We start from the raw sequence: 6,174 nt of genomic DNA on the forward strand, positions 1-6,174 counted from the left end.
TTGTTGCTCATCTACGTATTTGCCAGAACAAATACATGAAATATGAATATCTCATCCATTTTGTTGAACGCATTGTAGTCAATAATAGTCTACAAATTGTCATGGACTCCGGTAGTATTAAAAGTTTTCTATGTGCAAATCGACAAGCGTACTGTCTTGTAAGCAAAATCTGTATTATGTATATGTTTCATAGTTTGGTTAAAATATCCAATTTGCATGTCTGTTATTTTATTGTGAATTTGAAAATATAATACTTTCGATACGCGTTTGAAAGAGACGTGAATGTTACCTATGGAGAAAAAGGTAGGTTGCCAAAGCATGTTGAAATAGTAGGTTTATTCATGCATTTTTCGTTGAAGAAAATGAGATGCAATAACAAAAGATTATTGAGCACTTTTTTCAGTAGTAGTTCTGAAGTTATTGTTCAGAAAGCAAACAAGCAATTTTAGCTCTGATTCTTAAAAAAAAAAAAAAAAAAAAAAAAATCGTATTGGTGTCAACTATATCCAGTTAGCACTCACATAGTCAAGGACGTTTTTGCAATGAATTGGAAAAAATAGGGGAGAGATGAAACCTTTTGCAATAGTCTCAGTTTCATGTCCTAGTTAATATACTAGAAATCCCGAAGCTCCGGGCTGTGGAATCGGAGTTATGACATCATCAATGTGGCCGCCGTAAGAATTTCTAGGCTAATTTTTAAATGTCCATAAATCTTCACGGAGTTAACGTAGCGTCACTTGTACACTAAATTACAGAGAAATAGTTGAAAATGTTTATGTAACAACATCTTACATATATCTACCATTTCTTCTAACAAGGAAAGCTGTCCAACTCCTCGGCGAGTATCGCATTGAAACTTGCACAAGTGGAAGAACATATTGAAAGGTGGAAATATGCTTACTCTTACGATTCGCAAAGTCATCGAACCAGAAGTAGAATGATAATTCCACCATAGCCTCTGAAAGTTATATACTCTGGTTATACACGCCAGAATGTGATACAGGAAACGAAGACGAATACACCTGTTTTCTCACGAATACAAATATTGCAAACTCAAGATGATAACAGTCGGTGGTGATTGGGATCTCTAGCACGTCATTGTTGCAAATCGATGTCAAATGGAACACGATACACGATCGTAAGTTCCAAACGAAGACGTTTACCCGGTAGAGAAAAGGGACACGCTGTAACCACAACACAAAAACGGCTTTTTATTATTATTATTATTATTATTATTATTATTATTATTAGTAGTAGTAGTAGTAGTAGTAGTAGTAGTGGTAGTAGTAGTAGTAGGAGGAGGAGTGGTAGTAGTATGATTGATTACCATTATTAATATGAGCAGTATGATGAGTAAAAATAATAATGAGAAGACGACAAGAAATAAGCTATATTGTTGGGCTCGTTAAGTAACGAAAAACTTCGGTCCGTCTTGAGTGTCCCCTAGCACTGTGGGATTCGGAGTCGGGACCCTTGAGTCGCTGGCTTGACACCTCAACCAACACGAAGAACATGAGGTCGGCAATAAGACGAAGAAGACGATAAAGAAATAATAATAATAATAATAATAATAATAATAATAATAATAATAATAATAATAATAATAATAATAATAATAATAATAATCGTATAGTAATAATAATAATAATCGTATAGTAATAATAATCTTATACCAGTGGTTCTCAACCTAATTCCAATTACGAACCCCATATTTTCACATCCTCTTCCCAGCTACCCCCTTATAATTTGTGGCTTGTAATAAACTTGTGTCTGATTTTTAATATACCTATTGCGGAGATCTCACCATAAATTCTATAATAATAGAATCCATTTCTTGTATAGATCTATAGTGGATATAGTAACTTCCCTAAAAGTGAATGGATTAAAACCAAATATGGTCCGTTCATTCATATTACAAATATGGAATCCAATCAGTCATACTGTTTGAAAATGGAGGCCGTTTGAAAATTTTAAAACTTTATAACTCCCTTAATTTTGGGTCATATGATAAGAAAATAAAGTACATTTGCATTCTTATGGTATTTCAATATGCAGTTCTCATTAGTTTCATATCGTACCTCTTTCATTTAAATTGATTTTTGACCAACTGTGCACCTGTTGAAAATGTTTAGTAGACCATTTTTTTCTTGATAGTACGTATACAAATAGGTAAAAATTGTCTATCACAACAAAATTCAAAATAATAATTATTTAAATATATTTTCAGGTATTAGATTCTAATTATATTTCTCTCTTTCGCTTATCTTCGTGACCCCCAGGTTGAGAAATCCTGTCCTATGGTATTTCTTCCTCTTGCAGACCTCGTGTTACTGTGGGTTGAGGTCTCAAGCCAGCTACTCAAGCCTCCTAAATTCGAATCCCGACTGGGGTACGGTTGATTGTGGATTCTAAAACCTTTATAACGCTCAAGACGGGCCGAACACCTTGGTTACTTAACGGGCCCAACAATACATTGGTTGTCTTCTTCTTCTCATTATTATTGTTGTTACTAATCATACTGCTCATATTAATAATACTAATCATACTACTACTACTACTACTACTACTACTACTACTACTACTACTACTACTACTACTAATAATAATAATAATAATAATAATAATAGTCTATACTAATAACAATAATCATAGAAAGCCATTTTTGCGTTGTGATTTCAGCATGTCCTTTTTCTCTACCTGGTAAACGTCTTCGTTTGGAACTTACGATCGTGTATCGTGTTCCATTTGACATCGATTCACAACAATGACGTACTAGAGATCCCAATCACCACCGACTGATATCATCTTGAGTTTGCAATATTTGTATTTGTGAGAAAACAGGTTCCAGTGTATCACATTCTGGCGTGTATAACCAGAGTATATAACTTTCAGGGGCTATGGTGGAATAATCATTCTACTTCCGGTTCGACGACTTTGCGAATCGTAGGAGTAAGCATATTTCCATCTTTCAATATGTTCTTCCACTTGTGTAAGTTTCAATGCGATATTCGCCGAGGAGTTGGATAGCTTTCCTTGTAAGTTATATTAAACAAAATTGAAAAATGTTAATTTTTTCAGTCTTTTTTCAAGTTTCTCTATAAATAACTAAGCAGTTATGCAACAAAGTGACTTTTTTCCCATTAGTCGTGTAACATATTCTTAGAGCTGTAAAACGGTACCAATAGGTTTTCTCTACCACTAATAATGAGGAAGTTATGTGAATTTGTTTACCGTAAGGTGTAATTAATTAGCCAGCCCCCTTTTGTAATACAATTTTCTTAAAATTTCTCACGCAGATATTTTTAGATCTTATCTCAAGAGTTTCCAGTACATATGAATATTCTCCAGGGATATTTCGTTACAGGAGTATTCCTCAAACTATTGGTTACATCTCTCCAAGAAACCATATGAATACCTTAAACAACAGGCAAATGTATTCAGTAAATTTGAGTTTAAAGCTTTGCAGCTAAGAGTTTTCGCAGACTGTAACTTCAATTGGAACATGATACTGAAACTACCAGTTGGGATTTTCGTCTTCATTGTGTGTATTTACTATACTAATAGAAAATTTGTGCATGTAAACTGTCCAAAATATTTTATTATTTTTAATTTTAATTTAAAAATTCTGAGTTGGCGGATTTCATACATTTATGTCATACATGGGTCCAATTGGTTTTATTTTGAGTAGAAGTGGACGTAGAGAGTTATGGTCAGTCGTTCTTTCAGGCAAAGTGTTCCGGGGGGCACACGTAGTATTCCGGGGGGCACTGCTGGTACTATTTTATTTATTATTATATTATAGACGTATTATATTGGTCTCGTCCGGGGGGCACTCTCAGAGCTCCGGGGGGGGGGGCAGTGCCCCCAAAACATGTCTGGAAGAAACACTGCTTATGGTCCATTATTTACTCCCCAAACAGCATTGACAAAATACTAACTGGACATTCATTTGCGCGCTCATTACGAGCTTATTTTCTGACTCAGCTCGGCCTTAGAATTCATTTCATGCAAAATCTGGAAATTGACCAAATTTCATCTGCAAACCTCCAATCATTACACACAGCCATATTTGACAACATTCAAGCCATTGAAGATTTCCTCGAGATTCCACAATAATGATGACAATGGAAAAACTACAGACTTTTACGAAGGATGCAGTATCGAGTAATCGGACTGCCAAATTGTGCGTGCAGTATTATGAACAGGTTAGCTTCAAGAGACTGTTTGTACGTGCGGAACGCACTGGACATTGGGGATTGCATCTAGACTGACACCAGAAGAGTTCCAAAAATTTGTCACCGGAAGACAGTTTGCAATTGAAGCGCCGACAAAATGTGGATGATCATTGAAATGACATGACAATAGAACAAGTATTGCTGAGATCGTTCAAATCATCTGCCGGTCTGATACATGGACGTGGGATAACGAATAGCACCCTGAATCGAAGGATGTAGGGGTGTATGCACGTTCAGAGCTCAGTAAGCACTTTGAGGAATTAACGTCCTCTGAATAGCACATTCAGCTTAGGAAGTCATAACAAGTACACGATTGTAACGGTTGTTCAAAAGTGGTGGTGTGGTTTGCGTCTCATTCTCCGCTCACAAATCGTTTTGAGCTCATATATTTATCAACTGGAATTACAGCAAATGAGGCTATTAATTGCGACAATGCAGTTAATGTTGGAAAATCTACAACGGGGCGAATTGTAGGTAAACGTTTTAAGGAAGTTCATTTACATCGAAATGACAGAGTGTGGATTTTAGCACATAGGAATAGCGCTGTCAAGATCAACAACGACTTGGCAACTCCTATATACTCTTATTCTTTAGAGTAAGTTGTATTGCGAAAACCGGTGAAGACCTCCAGAAATGTTTAAACCATGAACTAACAACTCAACCCTTATCTCTGTTTGATGATTGTTACATGAGAAAAGCACCGAAATCCGTATTTATGATATAATAGATAATTGTATCGAAAGCGACAAGTATTTATGTCCTCCTCAAGATTACCCCTATGTTGTAAATGGTGCAGAATTATTACGAAGAGTTGCTTGGCTACAATGCCTGACTTTCAAAGAACTATATGGACTGCACTCTCCCTACGTGAATAAGCATTTTGGTGACAACTGTGTTATCGTCTGGGTTATTCTCTTTCCAGCACAAAAAGTGAAGAGGACAGTTGTCGTCAGAGAAAATCTGTCACTTAACATTCATTTCACAGAAAACGTGATGTGCACGGGAGCTCAAGAGAAGTTTCTGAACAATTCTGGAAATAAGGAACGATTTATTGCTCGTTTAAGAAATTGCCTCGAGTTTCTGAATATTTTGACTCTGCAAGCACAGATTGATGCTAATACATTGATAGTTAGGACAGCACTGAGATGGCAGAAGAGATAGCAACTGTAGTGGATGGCACAGATGTCGATTCACTCGTCCTTCTAATTATACTTGCTCCCGATAATATGCCAATTTACTCTCAAAAGTCATCTGTGGGAAAATGCCTTTCATGGACTTACCATATTAACTCTCTCTAAGACGCACTTGGAGAGCTATGTCAAGGGATGCCATTTCTGCACGCTTTTTCCGGATGTGACACCACGTCATCTTAGTTTGACCAAGGGAGAAACAAGCATTCCGACTTCTCCAAACACAGCCTAATCTACGACAAATTACTTTAGTATTCAATAATCGCAATGCAAATGCTCAAGAAGTATCAGGAGCAGGCGAGCAATTTCTACTGGTCTTGTATGGTGTTCCTAAAGCAACGACATCTTTCAATACTATTCGAAATGATAATGATAATGTGATAATTTATTATTCCTTTGTACTTTTTTAAAGTTGAAAAGAAACAATTCAATAAATATTTATTAGATCATAATAATAACTACCAATCTTTAAACTGTTCAAACTCTAGTTGGACAAACCCTATAGAGGTGACATTTGTACTTCTTTTAATCAAATAAGTAAAAAATTATCAAAATTTGCAGCAGCGAAAACTCCTCTGTTTTTAATTTACACAAGTAACTTTCCAAACGAATTCTCTATTCACTTAAGCACAAACATCCATAGACCCAGATTACCCTTTAATTTCAGAATGAATGCATATATGACTCACAATCTGTTTATCTTATGAACAATGTGGTTATGGATATGCAACTCGGGGTGACATACTGTA

Source organism: Thermobia domestica, chromosome 11 (genome assembly GCF_964235325.1).
Source record: "Thermobia domestica chromosome 11, izTheDome1.hap1.1, whole genome shotgun sequence".
Classification (NCBI taxonomy): Eukaryota; Metazoa; Arthropoda; class Insecta; order Zygentoma; family Lepismatidae; genus Thermobia; species Thermobia domestica.